At 37.1% G+C, this 24,034-nt stretch overlaps 1 protein-coding gene across 14 annotated transcripts in view; it reads right to left on the bottom strand.

The window, feature by feature from the left end:
* LOC120625137 (bromodomain adjacent to zinc finger domain protein 2B-like) overlaps positions 1-24,034 on the bottom strand; it is a 112,792-nt gene extending 88,758 nt beyond the window's left edge. For 12 of the 14 annotated variants that reach the window (XM_039892082.1, XM_039892091.1, XM_039892089.1 and 9 more), the window contains exon 1: positions 7,371-7,569. The gene's annotated coding sequence lies outside the window, so the exon portion shown is untranslated. The other 2 variants (XM_039892084.1, XM_039892083.1) reach the window with 2 other exon arrangements.

Below are 24,034 nucleotides of genomic sequence, written 5' to 3'. Positions count from 1 at the left end.
CACCTCTATTATTATAAAAAATAAGATCTATAGGTATCTGGTCCATTAAAGACAGGATAAAATGCGGCTATTTACATGCGTCGCATACAAATTATTCAAATTATCTTACGCAATAGGTCTCTGACATGTAGGCATACATAAATTAAGTGGGACACGAGAATCAAAACATTTGACTTCGTCTACGATGTATATTACGAAGGTTTCACCTAAGGGCCGTGAGGCGGCGTTAAGATGGCGTAAAAACATTATTGGACAAAGCACAGCAACCACTTGACCGCCGCATTCACATAAACACGTGAGACTGCCGCGAAGCAGATGCGCATATAAAAATGACAAATGTGAAATCTATTAACAACACAACCGAATTTAGGAAATGCCCAATCGTGCGGAAGCCGCGCGGCGACCAACGGTCAGCCGCGCAGTAACCGCACAGAGCGTGATGTGGGAATTTAAGTTTTTTGGCTGAAATTATAGAATACACATTCGTCATTAACGTATGCACGATTGCGGCAGGCAAGCGGTTGCGACGCGGCGGCGGCACCACGAAAATATTCGGGTCGAATGTTTGTACAAGTATGAATATATCCTAAGGTTCGAAATTCAGCCGCGCGATCGATTCTTCTCTATAATGCCTAATCGGTATATACGCAATATCCTACCGGAACGGTTAATGCTAGTCCACAGTCCGCTTCGGAGCAGCGTAAACGGTATATGGTCTAAAACCATAAGTGGGCCGTTATAGGCTGGTGATGAAGTAACAATAAAATACCGCTGTGCGAATCTGAAATCCTGATGACACAGATGTATGTACGAGGCAAGTCAGTCACTCGTTTTATCACTGTTTGTAGTAGTTAGGGAATGGCTTGTATTTATATGCTTACTAGCGGTCCGCGGTTTCGGTCGCTTTCAAATAAGCCCGAGATAAAACATTGACCGAAGTAAGGACGAGACCGAAGCAAGCGCGGACGGAGTCTATATGAACTTGAATTATTGACTTCTTATAATTATTAACACACTGGTCTGGCTCTCCATATATAAATGAAAGTTTAAATGTCCCGTTTGAAGCGCCAGACGAGTACGAGTACGAGTGTCTCTGGAACTCATAATATAGTGGTTTTTCTCATTCTAATTTTAGTTCCTTGGACACTCTTATTACAGCGTCACGCACATGCGTAGAATCAAGTAGACTGTAGAAGATATTGGTTTTAATAATAATAATAATAAACCTTTATTTGGAACAGTTACAATGGCACTTAAAACATGAGCAAGGTAAAAATTGTGCTGAATGTACCACTGGCCACTGCCCACCTCCGAGTTTTAGAGTACACACTAATTATACAAATGTTCCACTAGATTTAGTGTATTTTATATATTTTGCGACTGCGTTATGTTTTTGAGTCTGATGGACACAGGGCGACACTATGAAGGACGTGATTTCTTGCATGCCGTCCAAAGTGTTGCTCTGTTTATAGACTATGGGTTTTCCCCTTACTATGAAGCCATCAAACAGAGGCTCTAAAGTGTTCGCTAGAGATCTGGCTATCGGTCAGAGCCAGTTGATGCGACTGAAGACCAATAATGGTAGTCTTGTCTCTTCCAAACCTGAGATCTTGGGTGAGGTTGAGAACTTTTATGGACAGTTGTACACCACAGTACAGACGCCTGTTGAAGATTTGGCTAAGGATCCTAGAGCCAAATTAACTCGACACTATACCGAAGATATCCCAGACGTCAGCCTATACGAGATTAGTGTGGCTCTCAAGCAGCTTAAAAATGGCAAGGCGCCGGGTGATGACGGAATAACGGCAGAACTCCTGAAGGCAGGTGGAAAACCGATACTGAAAGTCCTTCAGCGATTGTTTGATTCCGTTATTCACCAAGGCACAACGCCAGAGGCATGGCACAGGAGTGTGGTGGTTCTGTTCTTCAAAAAAGGTGATAATACCTTGTTAAAGAATTACAGACCCATCTCGCTGCTGAGTCATATCTACAAGCTGTTTTCGAGAGTCATTACGAATCGTCTCGCTCGTAGGTTTGATGACTTCCAGCCTCCCGAACAAGCCGGTTTCCGTAAGGGCTTTAGTACCATAGACCACATTCATACGCTGCGGCAGGTTATACAGAAGACTGAAGAGTATAACCGGCCACTTTGCTTAGCGTTTGTGGACTATGAAAAAGCCTTTGATTCGGTGGAAACTTGGGCTGTGTTTAGGTCACTGCAGAGATGCCGAATTGACTACCGGTATATCCAAGTGTTGCAGTGTTTGTACAAAAACGCCACTATGTCAGTTCGTATACAGGATCAGACTACGAGACCAATCCAATTGCAGCGAGGCGTGCGACAGGGAGATGTTATCTCCCCGAAACTATTTACCGCTGCGTTGGAGGACGTCTTTAAGCTTCTGGAATGGAACGGACTTGGCATCAACATTAACGGCGAGTACATCACTCAACTTCGGTTTGCCGACGATGTAGTCATAATGGCAGAGACTCTGGGAGACCTAAATACGATGCTCGATGGCCTCAGCAGAGCTTCTCAACAGGTTGGCCTACGAATGAACATGAGCAAGACGAAGATTATGTCTAATGCTCATGTTCAGCTTCAACCAGTAATCGTTGAGAACACTGCACTCGAAATTATTGACGAATACGTATACCTAGGACACACGATCCAGTTAGGTAGGTCCAATTTCGAGAAGGAGGTGAACCGCCGAATCCAACTCGGATGGGCAGCGTTCGGGAAACTCCGTGCTATCTTTTCGTCAGAAATCCCTCAGTGCCTGAAGACGAAAGTCTTCGAACAGTGCGTGTTGCCAGTGATGACCTATGGCTCTGAAACATGGTCGTTAACTATGGGCCTCATAAGAAGGCTTAGAGTCACTCAGCGGGCGATGGAGAGAGCTATGCTCGGAGTATCTCTACGCGATCGAATCAGAAATGTGGAGATTCGTAGAAGAACCAAAGTTACCGACATAGCTCAACGAGTCGCGAAGCTAAAGTGGCAATGGGCCGGGCACATAGTTCGGAGAAAGGATGGACGTTGGGGTCCCAAGGTGCTGGAATGGCAGCCCCGTACTGGTAAGCGCAGCGTTGGTCGACCCCCAACGAGGTAGACAGACGACATTAAGCGCGTCGCAGGTAGCCGTTGGATCCAAGCGGCTCAGAATCGTGGAACTTGGAACTCCCTACAAAAGACCTATGTCCAGCAGTGGACGTCTATCGGTTGATGTGATGATGATGATGATGATGAAGCCATCTATCTGCTTATCTTATTAATAGTAATATATAGTTGCACTATATATTACTATTAATAAAAAAACCTGGTATCAATCGATTGGACACGAAATAACGGAGCCTGTCCAGTAATAATTCTTCTTCTTACTCGTGCACTCTTAGCAGAGTGGTCGTGGCTGCTGAGATGAATTGCATGGCGTAAGGCATTATTGAATGGATCGCACGGCTTTCCGCGCGAGTCTTCTCCACTTTTGGCGGTTGGTAGCGTGTCAGATGCATTCCACTACAGTTGTCTCGGTCAAAGATTTCACCGTATCTATCCAACGAGTAGGGTGACCGCCCTCGTGCACTTTTTCCTTAAACCTGTCCTTGCACCACCAATCGTTCAATCGACCCCTCACTCCTTGAGATGTTGCAATTAATATGAATATTCGTAACTGCACCGTCAACGAAAGTCTTTCCTTTATATTCAGTTCTTTTAAAACTGAATTGTTGGTGCGGAATGCAGTCCCAGGGATCTTAAAAAGGCACCGAAAGACAAAGCACCTCATGAGTCGAATCTTTGTTGTTTTGGTTATCCTCTTATCTTTCCATATCTTATTAAGTTTCTACAATGCAGATCTTGTTATCGCAGTCTTCGAATTTCGAGATCACATCCCTCAGTTCTATTAGATATATTAGAACCAAGATAAATGTAGGTTTGCACCATCACTATATTGCTATAAAAAATTCATTTCATTTCATTTTACAGTTAGCAATGCTTTCGATTTCCAGCCTATTTTGTTTTGCTTAATATACTATTATCATCTTGGTTTTGTCCCTGTTGATGGTAAGACCGAAATCAGAACTAGTAACTTCCAGACGAGTTAGCAGTATTCCTATATCCTCTTTGGTTTGAGCAAGAAGCGTAATATCATCAGAATATCGTATGTCACTCCTTTTTCGACCTCCCACCTATATACCAGTGATAATAGAGGTCACACACAAGTTAGCCATAAACAGCTTTTTTTTCCTTAAACTAATAATCTATTCTTATTGGTCTGACTTTATTTCTTATTTATTATAAGCATAGATTTACATACATTTCATAATACGTACCACCTTAATCCGGATAAAAGTAAACGCGTCGTTTTAAAAATAATTAGAAACCGATTATGGTTATTGTTTTAAAAATATGCTTTACTAGAAGTATACAGGTTAGCCCACTGCCATCTTAGATTGTATCATAACTAAACACCAGGTGAGTTGGCGGTCAAGGACAAACTTAAAATAAATGTTAAACAGACTTCAATAACCTCTCAGAATAGAACACCATCAAAAAACATACCATTAATTGGGAAATCTACATGGTTATGAAAATTAAAGGATTTCTCCCGATTTCCATGGGTTTGTGATTTTACGATCTGTTATCATTAGACCTTTTCATTACACAAGACTCATAGATAGATGTTTGAAGTGGGAAATGGACACTGTAACTCCCAATGGCTAGATAAAAAAACAATGAAAAGACTCTGCAAATCTTAGCAGTATATTCCTATTTGGGCCGCCAGTAAAACCTTATTTCTATATGTAATAAGGTATAACCCTATATAAACACATATCTCAAGCGGAAAGGCAGACATAAGCCGGTAAAACAAATTGAACGCGTCTTTTGTCCAAAAAAAGAACGCGAATTACCATCCTCTTACTTATAATAAACCTAACCACCGATGAATCAGCATTTAAAAGCCAACCCGCATTATTTACGGAGGCATCGGATATCAACATGCGCGGAAAATGGAGATCGACATTCCTCACAGGTCGGATAATAGCACCTCAGCCAATGTCGGAAAGCAGTAAAAAAATGATGAACCCAGTCTGCGGTAACACGACAAGTTTCAAACGATCGCAGAATAACACCGGCTTAAAGGTAGCGTTCGTACAATTTTACGCGCTCGGGTCATAACTATAGGCAGTCGTGTTAAGTACGTAGGTACCTATAAAAGAGCCAAGAGGCCGTTCACAAGGCGCGGTCGCGAATGCAATTATTTCATGCTCGATGTGCTTACGAATCCGCCATGATAGATGCCGCGTTTACTTTTTTTTTGTTTCGAATGCAGTGGTTTAGCATTTTAAATTCTAAACTCAAAAAAGGTTTTATTTTGTTTTAACGTCGCATTCGTGGAACCACAAAGCCAATGGTATGCGCATTTTACATCCTAACAACTCCTCAAACAACGAGGTTTATGAACCTTATGATGTAACTGCTATCTCTTAAATAGTTACCTAGGTACTTGCTGGCGAGTATTGTACTAGGTACCTAAATAGTTAATTTAAGTAATTTTGTGGGCCTTATTATTCCAAGATGAAGCCGCGTAGTGACAAATGAAGTATTGTTTGTGAATTGTTTACTTTAATACAGTGAATAATGATAACGTTATGTCATCGTTAAAACCTTGGCAGGTATAATATTCATAATCGTCTTATAGCTATATATACCTAGCTAACTAGGTACAATGAGTTTCGAATTTCGTAACAGTTCATTTGCGTAACTTACCGCGAATCGGGTTTGACTTTAACTTTGCTTTTCACTGTTACTTGGGAGTGTAACCGGAAAAAGAGATTTCATTGTTTTCTACCCGGAATAACATAGACGTTTTCAGCTATATTTTAAATAATTTACCTAGCAGCACTGCATTTGTTTCTTCGAAAAATAACATCCCAGCTTTTTTGAAAATGAACATAATCCTACTAGCACTTTTGAGTCCAGTTTTATTAGCTAGTACCTAGGCAGGTAAAACCCATGATCAATTAGTTTCTAGGGAAGTAAATAACTACAAAATATACCTGTATTTAGTTTACACAATAACAGTATCTTATATAGTTACCTACCTTATGATAATGGTTAAAACTTTATATATAGGTACATATGATTGTGGCAATCTTAACTTCAGTGACAGAGGTCTTTTAATTCGTAACGTTACATGTACACAAAATCTAAGCTAACCTTTTTTGAAATGCGCTTTTTAGTGAAGAATTGCATTCTATTAAGACTGATCAATTTAGATTAGTTGAAAGATTTCTGTGCAACAGGATTGGCAGTAGTGTTAATCTTTTGTTCTGTAAATTGATAATAATTAAAGTCTATGGGTAGTTAGGTAGGTACCTGTTCAGTTCAAAGAATTTGTGCTTGTAGTCAGGTAAATAGCTAGCACAGTTAATTAAAGTTACGAATAGAAAATTTATTTAACCATAATGAAGGTAATGTAAAAAGACAAGTTTCTTGGAGTAAATTTACAGATAATAAATATTTAAAAAATTACAGTCGAAAGAATAGATCATTGATTATTATTTATTTATAACAAGGTCATTCACCGTTCGTGATAAGTGAATGTACGCCAAGAGCATATAATATAGTTTTATCTTATCAACAGTAAATAAAAAAGTATATAAGGCGTCAAATAAACAAAAAAGAAACAATCTTGGATTTACTACTTCATAGCTGTGATACTCAACAGGATGTATGGCCATCGATCTAAAACTATCCCAAAAGGAAGTTAAAACCACCAGAGCATCGGCTTGACTTATTACCAAACTGCATTCATTATAACTACATTACGCACTTAATGTTACATTACATACGTGTTTAGCACCTGGCTGTTCTATTTTTAGATATAGGGAAAGCGAATCGCTGTTACCATACTGTATTTAGTTATGTACACACAAGCAAACAAGCTAAAATACGACTAAAAGATAAATAAAATTGAGTTTAGTTACCTTTACGCTTGTTAGCAAATGTCGACACTTAGAACAGATTATCTGTAGAATTTCGATTACAGTTTAGAAATACACACAACGAAATAACTTTCGCACGCCTATTTGCGATTCAAAGACGTTACATACAAAGAACCTCGTTTATCTAACTGTACTGTGGTATTTACACGATAAAACACCTAAAGCTTGCAAAGCATTTGGAACGTCAAAGTGTTTGAATTAAGAACAACGATGGCCGCTAGCCGAGTAGCCGCCACTAAAATTATTGATTTAGCAGCGTTACAAAACAACAAAAGATATAAAACGGGCCGGCTGCACACCCCCGCGCGGACCGAATCGATCAGAATGATAATTGTCGCGCACAAAGACTGGTGACTACTCACCTAGACAGACGGTATGCACACACCTAAACCAACACAACACACACACTTATTATGTCAACAATTATACTAATCACTGTTTTTAACACTGTTGTCTATATTGGGGCACTGTATTGATTGTTTTTATTATTGTAAAAAGGTTAATTAGTGCGAATTAAGGGCGATTCAAGGCGCGGAGACGCGAGCGTTTCGACGACCGCTAGCAAGATGGCTCCGCGTATGCCGCGCGGCGACCGGCCCCCCGCGCGTCGCGCGTACGTGCAATGAAAGATAGGTGACCGGTACACACGCCGCTACAGAACAACGACAGATCCGAGGATATGGTAATCTCAAGACGCTCTCAAACTCCGCTAGCAATAAACTTAACGGCCGATATCAATGTGTGCCTATAATATTTAAGACCTTTATTTCTCAACACAAATACAAAAAATCGTTTAATTGAGTAAACATGAATTAAACTTAAAAATTTTTGGTACATAGTTCAAGTTTTTAAATAAATTAACAGGATAGTGTAGTGTTGTTAAGTATATCATGGACTCAATCAATTTAAAGCTGGCCGAAGCTGAGTTACGAGAGACTGGTCAGATAAAGTAGTACAAAGGCTGCACAGAGGCATGAGATAAGAAATTAGTACTTATCAAAAACTAAATGTACAATGAACACCGACATGATAACCAGCAATATTCCGCGATACCAAACAAATACGCATGGTGTACCTGATGACGAACCACACAGATCTTCAACTACGCGCTTTACGTACGTTTTGCCTACACTGGAGGATCCTCGTACGGATGTTGACATTCATTACAAAACATTCTCAGATCTTTATTCTTACCTAACCCAAACGTTACATTTCAACATTACATTATCTATTTAATCTATATGAACATATGACAGCCAAATGATGCTTAAATTATTATGTGATCGTATTCAATATGGTTCATATCGATTATTTAAGCTTCTTTACATAGTACAAACTAAAGTCGCTCTTACCATTTGTACACTTACATCTCTTAAACAACGCAACGGATAATAACTCAAGTTTTCAACAAATTGATAGAGCGTGTCAAGAGTTAGGTGTATATGTGTATACATGCATATTATAGTGGAGATAGGCAAAAAAAATCAAAGATTTGTATTGTAATTTCGTAACAATCATATTTATTTTCGGTTACATTGCAAACGCTGGTATAACCTTAGGAGATGAATTAAATAAATGTACAACGGAACTGTATATCTTCAACAGATCGACAAAACAGTCCGCGATGGTATATCCCAAAGATTACCCACAGTATTCATTTTTAAGCCTCGGCCTATACATTGTAAATATTTCAAAATAATTGGAGGATATTTCTATTTTAAATTTATTTGTATGTGTAGAACACGTTAAATTCCATAAATAACAGTCAGATTTTTGCAATGTTATAGCTTTATCATTGAGGAAAGCTACAGGCTACTGAAAATCACATTACTCTAAGCGGGTTAAATTGGGCAACAAGCGGGTGATACAACGCGGTGGGTCGTAGAGATAAAGTTTGGCACGCAGATAAAGTCTGTACGGGCTATAAAAATATATTACAACAAATTCATACGTTCGTAGTATATCATACATTGCGAGCCCGACTGTCCAAGATACAACATACCTAATTGTAAAAAAAAAATCGAGGATAACCGGAGATATATCTCAGGATGCTACTATCGTGTGTACTATTGTCCATCCCGAATTAATACGATTATGCAAATAAAATAAATACCAAATATTCACTCAAACTCAACCAATTTCACATTAGATCTATAAAAATCATATTAAGTTACTGTGAATTCAATAAAAACTGTAAAATAATAGCAGAAAACCGCAAACATTAGTAACAAACAATATCTCCGGACTAATCTCGCGATGCTACTACCTTGTGCAACACTTCTTTCCCTTCACACCGAGCCCGTGCGGAGATCTCCCCCCGGCCCCCGACCTCTTATATACTGCTCTCTTTACAACAAAAAAAAACACCAATTTCCCAAATTCCCAAGCGGACCGAGCGCTCTCTCGCTCGTGGCGAACCTAAGATGGCGGCCGGCTTCCATTTTGATCGCAGATTACGGTCGTAGCGTCCCTCGGCTCGACTGTTCAAAGCTTCAAAGCCTAAACGGTATCGCGACTACACGTTTATGCTTTCTTTATAAACATGCGGCACATGATTTTAGGCTATTTTTTTCCGCTCTACACGCCGGTGACATTATTTTTAGCATAAACTTAGTATTTACTAACGAATTACCTGTTCTCTATACACGTGCTAAATTCCATGCATATTTTTCCGTAGATACCTACCAAGTAACGTTATGAGCTTCGTGTACACTGTGTGTCTCGATACACAACTAACTCTATACAAAATTTCGAAGCTTGTAGGTTTCTCCGAAATTTTGTAAAATTAAATCCTCAGCAACTAAATATTTCTATTTTACGGAATTAATTACCAGCTCGAGATTTCACAATCTGCCTATTTGAGAGAAGCGCGTAAGGGCCCTACCCTTTTACTTGCAGGTAAAAAATATACCTAGTTAGGAATAAAATGTGTGAATTGGAAGCATTAGCCGGTATTATAGTAGATATTCCGACGGTTTCACGACTTTATTGGGGAAATAATCGCAAACATCTCCATTATAACTATGTGAATCACTGCGTGGATTAATGTAAACCACATGTACTGTAGTACTTCACAGGTTCTTCATAAGGTTTATGTTTGAGTTACAATAAGGTACTTAACAGACCAACCACAAGTGGGTTCAGGCCTTATTTAAAGATATGACAGTTAAGATTCACCAAGTTGATCCGATACCGCTACAATTAATTATCATCATCAGGTTTATGTGATAATGACCGGTCCGACGGCATTAACGTGCGCTGCGAGGCACAAAGGAAACTTAGGGCCATACTCGGGCACCCATCCAATTACAGTCTTAGATCAACGTTGTTTAACCAGCGCAATCGACTGCAAGTATCTCAGAACACCATCAAATATTCAATGTAAGCTATTATTTGTATTGATCGAAAACGTTGGAAAGAAAGCAAACCCCTACATATACTATTAATAGACAGTAGACAACCGACACAGCCGATAGGTAGGTAGGCACCTATAACTGGGGCTGTTTTATAAAATGTGTCCCGATGTTTTGTCTCTTTCGTTGTTTGAGTACCTGCGACACGAGTAATAAAACAAGTACGGTGCTAGCCAGCCGATCTCTCGGAATGGGTAAACGTACACAAACGTAAACTGGGCGTGTGTGTGTAACCTATAACGTTTACCTCTCTAGAGCGTTTTATCGATGTAATAATTAAACGGGCCCTGTTATGTTATGTCGCGTTGATTTTAAATTTTAAAGATGTAGGTAAGTACCGTGAAACCAGCCATCTTTAGCTGTATTTAGCTAATTTCAATGCCTTTCATTGCCTTTTTAAAAGATTGTTCCAAAATTATTTCTCAGATAGTTTTGCTCTTTATAGATATTATCAGGTGTGTTTGCGGCTTTGACTGCGTGTAATCACCCATGTTTAATATACCTAGGTAGATAAAAGAAAACGAGTCACTCCGTTACTCACTGCCAGACTCACATAGGTATTTTTTTTTTAAACCCGTAGAAATGCTTTTATTTCCCACCATAAAAATTCAAAATTTCGTCTATATCGGGGAGACCTCAAATCGAACAAAAATAATGAATTAAAAAACTTACTCTTGCATTAGCCTATAATACCTACCTAGTACGGCCATAAATAACAAAACACGGCGGCTCTGGATTCGATATACCTAGGTATCGGGACATCAAAGATTTTCGCGCTTAACGAGCCAGACAAAATTACACCCACTAACACCTAACATTGTTTAGCCATATTATTTCTACATCTTTTAATTATTCTAATTTTAAAACATTGACAAAAGCCCTGAGAAAAGGAGTAGCTACCTGCACAAAATAGAAATAATAAAAGAGATTTTATACCTACTCGAATTAAAGACTAATTTCATATACACGTGCAGGTACTTACATAAAATTTACTTAAAACTTAAACGCTGATGATAGGTATGTAGCTAATGTTATAGCGCGTATTTATATATTAATTTCTTACAGTTATTTCTCTTAGTTTTTAGGAAGAATTAGTACTGTAATATACAATTGGCAGAGGTTAAACTAGGTTTATACGAGTATATTGACCGGTACTAAGTGAACATAGCAGAAAGAGCATTTGTCTTTGAGAGCCATTTCAAATTTACTCAAAAGATATTAAAATGTTTACTATTTCTAGCAATCTAGGTATATATAGAATAGAAGATATTGGCGTTTTTTACAATAAAGATCCGTGCTCGGGACAAAGATTTCTACTTACCTAACAGATTAACAATGTAAATAAAATTTCAAGAAGAAGATTGATAATAGGTAAACCAAAAAACAAACACACATTTTACAATTTTAGTATAGATACTTACAAAATTGTGTTATGGTGTGTTGTGTTTGTTGTTGGTATTAAAAAAAAATTATCCCACTCCCACCAGACGACACGTAACCTTTGACACTAAGGGCCTCTGAGGTATAGCTAATGAACCCCTTTTATTGAAATCGGCCCAATGGTACCGACCAAAAATTGAACCAACCAATCCGAACTCACAAAACCCACATTTCGACTTTTGAGGTTAACCACAGACAAAGGGTTTAACTTATCACTATATAGGATAAAACAAAGTATTATTCCTTATCCAATTAAATAGATTAGATACATTTTTATTTAATCTGAATGAATATTGGCCCTTTCAGCATATCATTAAAACGAATATCTTATAGGATATCAGAGCTTTAAAAGCGGGGGCAGGGCGGGTAGCAGGCGCGGCATACAAACTCCCGAAAATAACACTAACATACATTGTACCCGTACAAAGCCGGGGCGGGTTGCTAGTTTTATATATATTTAATACTTATTTATTATTGATTATTTATGGAATCTACACTTTGGCGTCTTTCATTAGTTACCAAACTCGCAACATTTATTAGCGAATTTCGATCTTTCATTTCCGCCTTACCGAATTTATTGTGACGTCACATAGCCACCAACACTTGGATCGCCAAGATAAGCTAACGCCACTCGAATAATAAAAATCAGTAAAATAAGGCCATCATATTATTTATAATCAGTATGTTATAACAGATGATCCTAATTGATTGATGATTGATGAATTGATCATCTATAATTACATACATAGACTGTTAACCGAATTACCCTCCCGGAACCGGGTGAAAATACAGTGGAATAAGAACCTCCTTTTTTAAAGTCCGTTAATAAAACATAATTTATAAAAGAGCCTTCACCCTGAAAGCAAAAAAATCTTCCAAGTTCAGAAAAAACGGTTATTAAGTATTAATCAATGGATATACAACCAATTTTACGCATGCTACTTTAAACTTTAAAACAATATCAAATAAGTTGACTTCTGCGTGAAAATGAAAGTTACTAATAGATAATTATTGGAGAATGTAGAGCATAACCTTACTTCATCCTATCAATATTTAAACAAATACTACATAAGTACCTATTTGTAGATATTATAGTGAGCATTTAGTTTAATTTGCTATAACTTGTTTAAACCTATGCATTGGTGTTTCCAAAAGTACCTTTGAAACCGCAAATTATTAAAGCATATTATACTCAATCCCACACTTCTCTTTTTTGTGGTACCATGAAAGTATTTTACCTTATTACGCGTGGTCTTACTTCCAAGCTAACACTTGCACTCCATTTTTTGTAACGTGTGTTACCTAGGTATAATTCAAACAATCTTTTCATTGATTTTTAGTGGAAAGTATGTATTAAATTTTTAAATAAAACTGGTGCGATATAAAAACAGTAAAGAGATATTTTATTCGTGAAACTGTGGTTTTATTATTTTCTTAACAGTTTACATTTTAAATTAACGTTACACTAAAAAGTAACAAAAAGATTGCTTACATAATGCATTATAAGACAATCAAGATAAAATTAACTTTATATAGGTAGGTAGTTCAATTAGCATATTTGCGTGAAACCTAATTCGCGAAAGTCTCCCCGGAAGGTTGGCCTATAAATATTAATACTCGGCCACGTCATATAAAAATAATTGCTTTTAGTAGGCAGATGTTGTGCACTTGAGTTAAATGTGCTCGGATCAGTTAAACAATTTTAAAATAACAACTTCTTTAAAATGTCACAAAATTATCCCTTAGTGAGTGATCTGTGCGCTAGCAGTCGGACGTTTTCGAATATCGAGGCATTGTAACGTCTAAATGCTGCTTCGATGGTTACTGGTTGCAAACCACGAGATCCTGGGTTTAATTACCAAAGTCGTTACCAAAATTAGGTACTTTTAGGGTCTTACTATAAAGAAATGACCAAATAACGACTGAAAACGCATCCCAAGTAGTTAACCTCACTAATATCAATTTCATAGGAAATTTACCTGTCCACTTACCAAATATGACAACGAGGAGAAGTTTACCACCGTTTGACATACACACGTATATTATTTTAATTTTCCAGCCAGCCGTGCTTTCTTGCTCGGAGTAGATAGAACTGTGGGAGACATTTGGTCTTTTCTCCTTGGAGAAAATGTCTTCTGCCCACGCTAACCGTGCTGGCGAGCTTTACGCTCATTACTCCCTCCCCGGTGACGCCGTTATCAGCTATCTCCCGATTCTCATGGTGGTAATGAACTACAGTTCATCTAAGCGACAATAACAATACTGTGAGTTTGGGATAGCGAATAATTAATAGTAGAATGATCTGCCGAAAAATAAATGCACGGAGATGCGCTCGGCCAGGATAACCTAATTTACTACTTAAATCTAAACGAGTAATATAAAATCCAATTTACTAAAATTTTTCAGTATTTCGACATTCGACAGGTACTACGACACTTCCGTAACGTGCAATCTCGTACTAAGGGTTATGGTTTCTTAAAACAAGTTTAAAATGTTCAGTTTTTTTACAAACTGACATTTCCAATAGGCAAAAAGATTATCACGTAGGATTTTAGAGGATTTAAAAAATTACTTTTTAGTATAATCGAAAGAAGTACCTTATAATTTGCTAAACGCATTGTTGGGTCGTTGAGTCCTGTGTTCGATTATCAAGGCAGCAAAAAATTGATTGAATCACAAAATTTTCAGTAAGTAGGTATTTCCTAAATAACGGTGTTAAGAAATTGGTATTGTTAAGATGTGATAAAGCTAAAACCATGTTGGAATCTTCCGAGTAGGTGATGAAAGAATGCAAAACGAATTCCTTCTGTATCAAAAATAGTTACCTACCTACTTATTTCTCCTTAACCCGTAATAAAAGATCAATAAAACGTTTCTCTTCCGACCCTTTACCTGTCAACTTCAAACGGTGACGCGACCAAGCGAAAAGAGCCGTCTCGAAGAGCAACACCTTAGCCGTTGCGGGTCATAAAGAATGGCCAGTAACAAAGAGCAATGACCCAGGCCGTTACCAACGAGTAGTGGCGAATCTTCTGGTTTATATGGAACATGGTTGTGTGATTTGTGTGTGTAAGTGTACGAGTGGAAATAGTGTACTAAACTCGTGTGAAGATAGATAAGTTAGCCCATTGGATTATTCTGCGGAACCACTTTTACCTACCTACCTAAACACTTTTTTTAACCTGCCTACGTTGTTAAATGGCAAATTCGTGTGATTATATTTAAAATTCATTATTAGTCTATGTTAATCTTTTTTTCATAAAATAATGACTATGGCTATAGTCCACTAAGTGACAATCTAGGGTATAATCTATCACCATTCTACATTTGAATCAAACTTAGTTCAGTAATTTTTGCGTTGGATAGAGTAACAAACATCCATACCGCATCACGAAATCTCACATTATTAGTTGATCGATATCAATTTACGATAATATTAGTTGAACGCCGTGCACGCCAATCGTTCGATCTTTTATGTACAAGTATAGACACACTGTATCTTCAAAGCAAGATGACCTAATATTCCTCCATACAGGTCGAAATCTGTAACGAGGAATATTAGGTCCTATTTTAAAGACAGCTTGCTGTAGAGGTATAGAAGAATTAATTTAACATTGACGGTTCGGTGTATCGATATTAAAAGTAGACCTTCGATTAGGAACGTTCGAATATCATACTAAAGGTAATAATTAAATCTGCAGTACCAAAGTTGCTGTTTTACAGAATTTGTTTATAAACTTGAAGGAAGGTATGAGTTTTGAGAGTTGACGAAAGTTGCGAGTTGAATTGGCCCCGAAGCTATGTATGCAAAGGCCTTAACCCTGTGAATCAATTCCAAATGTCTGTACTATTACTTAAACTTTGGGAGTAAAGAACAAACCCAATTATTTCATTATATTCATCTTTGGTTTTTTTTCTGGCTTGGCATTTTAAAAGACTAAGCAGGAAATAAAAACTAAATTTTTGATACCAATTTGTATTTTATACAATACTAAGCCGCTTTAGGTCATTTTGCTTTCACTGTTATCTATTTCACAATGCGCCAAAAGTATCTTAAATCTTTAAACGAGCAATTCTTGTGTATATACGAGTATAATTGGAATCTCGGAATGGGCTCCAACGATTTTCATGATATTTAGTATACAGGGGGTTTCGGGGGCGACAAATCGATCTAGCTAGGATTCATTTTTAGAAAATGTCATTTTATTTGTGTTTTCCGGTAATTACCGATTTGGTTCATCGAAGTTGCACGGGCCAGCTAGTATAAGTTATAAGCAATCGTACATTGTAAAATGAACTCACCTAATGGTGTCTGTGCGAAACGTGTGCAGTACATTTTGGAAGATCTGCATGGTGTGGTGTATAAAGATTACAGAAATTATAAATTTCACCGTGCAGATTTGCCTGGTTTTCGCGTATTATAGCATTTAAACTTAATGATCATTATTATGCTAAGGACTTCCGCAAAGTAGCGCCTGCATCTATCCAATATTAAACTCCCTTTTCGGGCAGTCGTGTCATAAATAAACAGACCAACTTTCGAATTTATAATATGGCTGCAGCTTCGATGCTCTCTAATTCTGCGATAATGTGAATCGAACCTTAAGGATACTTATCAGCTATAATTTACAAACGTGGGAACCTGTAGAGAGAGAGACGGTCGTAACGTTATCACTCCGCTTCGCAAAGTGGACACGTATTCAGTTTCGAGACGCTTAAGAACTCCGTACACGAGGCAATTCTTCGGAAGCGACGGATCGCACATGGATGTCCTTACATCACAGAAGTTTTTGGAGATTGCTTGCAATCTGGCACGTTTCCAGCCATTCAACTTACCTGCGAGTGCACTCGCATGAGTCCAGTCAAGTAAAGAGATCCAAAGAAGATGTTGTAGTATCAAAAATCAAAATACTATAACAGTCAAAATGTGGTAACAAATAAATTAAAAAATATATTTATTTAACTTGATGCTGTCAGCCTTTATTTTGGTTGTTAATAATCCCTCGAGAACATTGGTTCTCGAGGGATTATTAAGGGATTCTATCCGCACTACGAGAAAATTATGTCTACCCATTATCTCGTCTACCTCTATAAAAAATATGAGTAACTGTAGAGATCTCCTGGCACCCATGCAAGCCTTACAGGCTTCCAACGGGCAAGCTAGCTCCATACAAATTGCTTGAAAACTCCATAAAAGGATATGTTTCCGTAATTCGCAACCTTAAATGATCGGTTTTACTTATATACAAACCAACTAGACTTTCATATTTTTAAGAAAAACGTTTTACCGCGTGCGTTTTATCGATCGTTAGAAGCTGTGTCTAGCAATAATCTAGTCGCTCTCACTGGTTTACTGTCAATAACTAACTTTCAAATGCTAAAATGCTGGAATTTTATTTTACATAATGTGAGCAAAATTTATAAAAATATTAAAATTTATATTATTGACGGAGAATCGATAAAAAGAGAATTGAGAATTTCACAGTTTTTTTAGGAAGCACCAACCATATAGAGACACTAGCGGGTACAATCAGCTAAGCTGCCTATGCAGCTAGAGAAATTAGACAGTTTACAGACGTTGAAACTGCTTGGCTTGACTAATTTGCATACATTCATAGTGTTTTGTCCTACGGGATCTTGCTATGGGACAAAGCCACTGATACACTTAGATACTATATTTATATTACCCGAAAGAGCTGTCCGATGAATATACAAACAGATCACGCGAATTCCATCGTAAAAATTTTAAAGAAATAGGCATACTAACAGTAGCTTCGCAATATATTTTACAATAATATAATCTTTGTAAAACAAAACATTAGTCTTTTAAATAAATATAAAAAAGTGGAACAATCGACTTTCTAGAAACGGACTTAAATTGCATCAGCATATCGTTTTAGAAAAGTGCAGAAAACGTATGTGGGGTCGCGCCGTCGACTGGCGAGTAAATGCTTTTATAACATGATACCTAAGGTAATATTAGATTTACCTTTACTAATTATTACATCGAGGTTACTTTACTATTGATGAATTTCTTAATGACAAGGTTTCTTGGAAGCAAGCCGCTCCGCTTTCATGTAATACTAGATAGAAAAATGATTGTTAAATTGTTTGTCAAGTCGACTCCTTGGTAGAATCTGTATTCAAAAACGGCGGTAGAGTCACTCCAAACAGACATGACGTTTCCAAAGTGCTCATATTAGACTTACTTTATATAAATTAACTAGATGTGTAATTACGGCACGCAGCGTACAGCTAACAGCTTTTTTTTCAATCGTTTATACGAGCCTATGATATTAAGGACGGATTAAGGACGGTTTTTTAACGTATTTAAACAAACAACTAAGGTTTAGGCGAATGATACACTTGTTCTTGCTCTTAGCCCTTTAATCACTCATTATTTGAAAGCTTCAATCCCGTAAACATCCGCAAATGACCGTCAAGTCAGTAAATGCATGAGTGCCCGTCTATGGAAATTTAAAGATACTCGTAATTTGATATTAATCCGTCTTCGCTCCTATCACTAATAATCGTGAAAGGAAGAATCGAAATCGCGTTGTTAGTTGGTTGTATGCTACAGGTTAACAAAGATAATTTCTAACATTTTTTATTCAGTCCGAAAGTCTAAAGTCCTTATAAATCTGACAAAACTTTATGTTTTCTATATCGTTAAGTCTTATATGAGCCGTTTGCTGCTATCCGCTGATAGCAGCTAAACTAAACTGATAGTATAACCTATCTAGTACAAAACTATTATGTAATAAATCGTCAAACACTTTCATCGCCTCTCCCAAAGTAACTGAGCTGAATTTCGGGATAAAAAGTATCGTGTGTAGTAATTGTTAGTTTTGGGTTGAGATTCGTTTATAGAGTACACTATAATTTTATTTTTTTTTTAAATATCTTCAATGTACAGAATTCGACTCGTTACAGTTTTATTATAAGAATAAATTTTGAATTTGAAATTTGAATTCATATAATAAAGAAAAATAAATGTAATAATTTACGGTGACGCACACGATTCTATGAAAGAACAGGGATGGTAGTATTTATTACAACTCTGCAGGCATAATTCGAAATCAATAAGGAACCGTTACCTTGTAACTTTCGGTGATGGACTTTGTTGAAGTCAACTTGAGATTTTATAAGAGTTCTGTATAAGGAACCCTATAAAGGAGGTATATAACATTTAGTGAACCTGTCGAAAAAATGTGAAAGGTCCCAACGTATCGATGATTAAACAAAAATAAAAGGAATACGAAATCAATCGACGGTAATACATTTTAATGAAAAGCCGAAATCCAGGGTCAGAGACTAAGAAAAAATGGACGGAGCGTTCGAGGACATTATCTCGTTGGCTTTGTAGTTAGCATGTTTAACTACGGATCACAAGGTTCTGGGTTCGAAAAATTATGGCTGGTTACGCAGCGATATATTCGTTTTTTAAGGTGCTGACAAATCACCTAGTCCGACGTTAAGTGACGTTTATTCTTCAAATTTACAAATGATATTATGTAAACCTAGACAGTAAAATAGCTGTTATGAAAGTTTTCAAGTTACTTTATCAGCATCATACAGCAGCGATACCGGATGAAATGTTATGACGTAGTCAAGTCGCAAAAGAGGTTCAGCCAATAAATAAATAAGTTGATTTAATATTAAGCTGTTGCCCGCATTCTTCGTCCGTATTTATTACGGAGTTTTACTAGTTTTTTTTTTTACAATTTGATTTTATGGGATAAAAATTAAATAAGTAAGTAAGTCAATGCTACTCTCAGTGCTTTAAACAAACTTTATGCCAATAAACAAATTGATTGGCTGCTTAGTCTGGATGTGAAGGAAGGACAAACAAACAAACACACTTTTGCATTTATAATATTAGGTAAGAATAGTATAAATCAGCAAATGAAAAACACAATTAATGCAAAATACTAGTGTATTGAAGAGTGATAGAAGCGGTGATAGCGCAGTGGGTAAGAGCTCGACTTTACTTTCCGAGTTCGAATGCCAGCACGTACCTCTCACTTTTCTAAGTTATGTGCGTTTTAAGTAATTTAAATATCACTTGCTTCAACGGTGAAGGAAAACATTTTGAGGAAACCTGCATGCCTGAGAGTTCTACATACTGTTCTCAAAGGTATGTGGAGTTCACCAATCTGTACAGGGCCAGCGCGGTGGAACCTTAACCCCTTCACATTGTGGGAGGAGACCCGTGCATTGTAGTAGGCCATAAGAAGGGAGAGCTATCCTCGAAGTATCTCTACGTAATATAATCGAAAATGAAAAGTAAGTACTGGAGTTACCAATATAGCCGAATGAGTTGCGAACCCAAACTCGCAATGGGGAATGCACCAAATACCAATATTTTTGTATGTATGTGAACGTATGACGATCCATTTAATCAGCGAACTCGGATAAAGCCGAGCGGTAGTTTTTTCTTCTGCTTTATAAATACTATTATTTCGGGAATAAATTAAATTTTTACTGAAATAAAATCTCTACTATTGTCTATGCTACTCGCAAAAATTGTTGCTAAATACGTGATTTCAGGACTGGCAAAGATCGTACCGTCTATATATTAGTCTATTTAATAGTTTAACTAAAAATTAATAGTCGCATGTATATCGATGAAACAACTTCAGTTACAGGTGAGTTAGTCAAACTTAACAAATTATAATGATTATCAATTCTATTTAGTCTTTGCAAAGAAATGAAATGTATCGGAGATTCAAGGATTCGCAGACGGAACTAAGTCAAGTGGTGCCGTCCCGCTCAGTCCCGCGGGAATGGTTGTTTCTTTCTCACATCTCACTGCCCCTCAACTCAACGTGTAACATCCCGCGGGCCTAACTTTGCGGTTCAGGGATGTGCGAAACGATTCAAATTTAATGTTACCATAAGTAACAATAAATAATAATTTATTGTTACTTATGGTAACATTAAATTTGAATCGTTCCCTGCGACGACATATAACTTTTGTTCCTTCAAAGTAAATGTTTTCTATGCAATTTTGTTTTACATAATATACCCCGATTCTCTGCATCGCATCGAACGCAAGTAGGAGCCTTATTTTGTTCGTTGAGCCGAACATTGGAAACAGATTCTTTGTTATGCCGATTGGTTGATTTAAAACATAACATTACGGTTCCTTACAAATCGTAGTTAACTTTCATGCGGTTGAATAGGTTGAAAATCCCATACAAGATCAGGTTATTTAAGGGAAATCAAATTTAAAATAGTATTCCTGAGTATTCCTATTTCACCGATTTAAATGAACAAAACTGGTTAGATAAATTAATGAATGATATTTATTTCGGTTAAATGGGGTCACTTATGCCGGTGAACTCCAAGTGTTCACGGTTTTAATGCTAGTTGAGCCGTGAGCTATGTCGGTGACTCTGATTTTTCGGATTTTTTTATAATTACGTAGTGGTTCCGAGCATAGCCCTCTCCAATGCGGGTACTCTAAACGAATTAAACGTTTACAAATGCTCGAGCCAGTATAAAATAAGTGGAGACAGCCCTGATAAACACGCCCCACTCCGTTCACATAAAATCAATATTTATGGACACGAATGTGTTCACCTCTGCATACTGTCTCCACTCTCCGATACCACTATAACTTGTTAAACTCACTACATATAGGCTGTGTGTTATAAGCACTTATATTATAACAACATGCTACGGGCGAAGTACGTAGGGTATGCAGAGTTAGAATTACCCGGATACTGTTAACTATGCCTCGGTGGAAAAGTGGTTATCATGTTTTAAAGCTGATCGCGAGGTCGTTGGTTCGATTCCTGCGTCAGGCCTAATTTTTTTTTTTTAAATCGTAATAATTGACGGACAAGCCGACAGGCGATGGCATTCCACTTCATCAGGTGGGCCATACCACCTGATAAAGTGGAATGCCATCGCCTATAAGAGAAACGCTTCGCAGGGCATGCAAGTAACACATCCATAACGTGCCGCGCTATATCTATCAACCTGAGGTGTAGGTAGTAAGCCTTTGTGCCCGTTATTACACCGGCAATCATGCTCTTAAGACCGCAACACCGTATTGGTACAATGCTGCTTAGCGGGAGAAATACCTAGGCTAATATAAACATAGGCTAATATTTATAGCTATTGAATTGTATGATAAATTTATTTTAGCGCTACTTTGGTTAATATTTCGTACATTTGATCTCAATGGCCTAATAAGGGACCTAAATATCCTCTACAGTCTCTCGTAGAGTTAAACTGTCGTAACGATGCATTCACCATCAGGGTCCCCCCTGAAAACCAGCGCTGCAGCTCGCTGCGGCTTCGTGCCGAACCCTATTTGTCCACATGCTTTTTGTTAGATATATTTTTGTATACAATTGTAAGCGATTTTGTAAGCAAATATAAATTTCATTTCATTTCATTAGATCAAAGGCACCGAACTACACTATTTCTTCTTTATACTGCGATAGCCCAGAGTTCGGAAATAAGCGTTGTCCACGTGAGAGCCCATTAAGGCTCGTATTCAAGCTAAGTAACCTTGAGCGTTCGCCCCGTACTGATTTTATGGGGGACTGCGGGGTTTTCATAGACTTTATTCGAATCTGGGGGCAGTGATATATTTATCCATACTAATATTATTAATGCGAAAGTGTGGGTCTTTGTTTGTATTTTTGTTTGTCTTTACGAATACACCCTATCTTACCGATTAATCGACATGGTACAGTCAGTTGAGAGCAGCAAAATAGGCTACTTTTTTACCCTGGGAAATTAAACGATTTCCACGGCATTTATAAAAAATCGTAATAAACGCGGACGAAGAACGCCAGTTGTTAATAGAACAGATACAACTTTAAAGGAACAATCAAATCTATTTTGTCTTTGTTTTTTTAAGTAAACATTATGATAAAAAAATAAAGAATACGTATTGTTGCAACTTAAATCGGTAATTTAATGCTGTTTTCTTTATATTCTATATGATGTCCTTTTAAAAATATTTAGAAGATGAAATTACTTCGCGGCGCCTATATTTATTTATTAATTAGGTATATGGCCGCCTTTTGTACCTTTACTTTCTTTCTTTCAATTGTTGTTTTTAATACTTTGATTTAATTTTCATATCTCGTAGAGTTAAAATATTTTTTTGCAAAGTTAGTTACCGCCAAAAAGTTGCTTCAATTTCAAGCATTTTCAGAGGGCGGCCTTGATAAATCGAGCTGGTTTTTATAACTAACCCTATAGTAACATAATAAATCAATGTTACTAACATATTGTGATGCAGATGATAATAATTAAAGCCCGCCCGTTAAAGGTCTTAGCACTAGGTAGGTATATACATTTTCCCTGTACACGGCAGTTGGGCATAAATTAGACTGAACTAGGTATGAGGACTATAGGACGGATGGTGACCATAGCTACCGACGTAGGTATCCTAATATCTTCCCACTTTACTTATTTCTGCGCATAAATACCGACCTACCTATTCAAATAAATTATCTAATGTTTCTTCGATGTACACTTGTGAAACACTGAATTGGTTAAGTGCCTTGACCAAACTGGATACTTAGGTACCTACCTAGGGTAAAAATAAAAATTTTTAACTACTGCAGGTGACGTATTGGTAACCAATTCCAAATTTCCGGTCTACACGCTAAGTTGTTTATCAATCTTTTGTAAAGATTATTATAATAATTATTATGTTCAAAATAATTTAGTGAAAAAATGTAGATAGGTAAGTAAGTAGGTACCTAAACGATTACTTACTTACTTATTTAAGTTTTTTACTTACTAGTTTAAGGTATTAGGTGTTATTATTCTAAGATTTAAAACCCGTATCCTCGGTAGGTACCTAGGTACTTAGCATTTAAAAACATGTTAAAAATGAATCAAAAAAATGCATCTCTCCTAAATAGGCATCCAACTTCTAATAAACATTGTTATTAAACCGTTTAAAGAATCATTAAAAATATAGAAACATGCGATATTCATTTTATTGCTCACTGCTTCGAGTTTTATTGCGAGATCCAAGAACGGTGCTGAAGTAGATCACCCAAGCAAACGAATACTGCAAACATGAATCCAACTGCAGTACTAAATTAAACTCTTCATGTTTTAATAAACCAGTTATTTATAAAACGGTTAAAAATGCTTACCTGGTGATAATGAAATCTTGAAAACACTTATTGTAA

Source organism: Pararge aegeria, chromosome 7 (assembly GCF_905163445.1).
Source record: "Pararge aegeria chromosome 7, ilParAegt1.1, whole genome shotgun sequence".
In the NCBI taxonomy this organism is placed as follows: Eukaryota; Metazoa; Arthropoda; class Insecta; order Lepidoptera; family Nymphalidae; genus Pararge; species Pararge aegeria.
The sequence above is the reverse complement of the archived record's forward strand: the minus strand, read 5'-3'. Positions and strand labels throughout refer to the sequence as shown.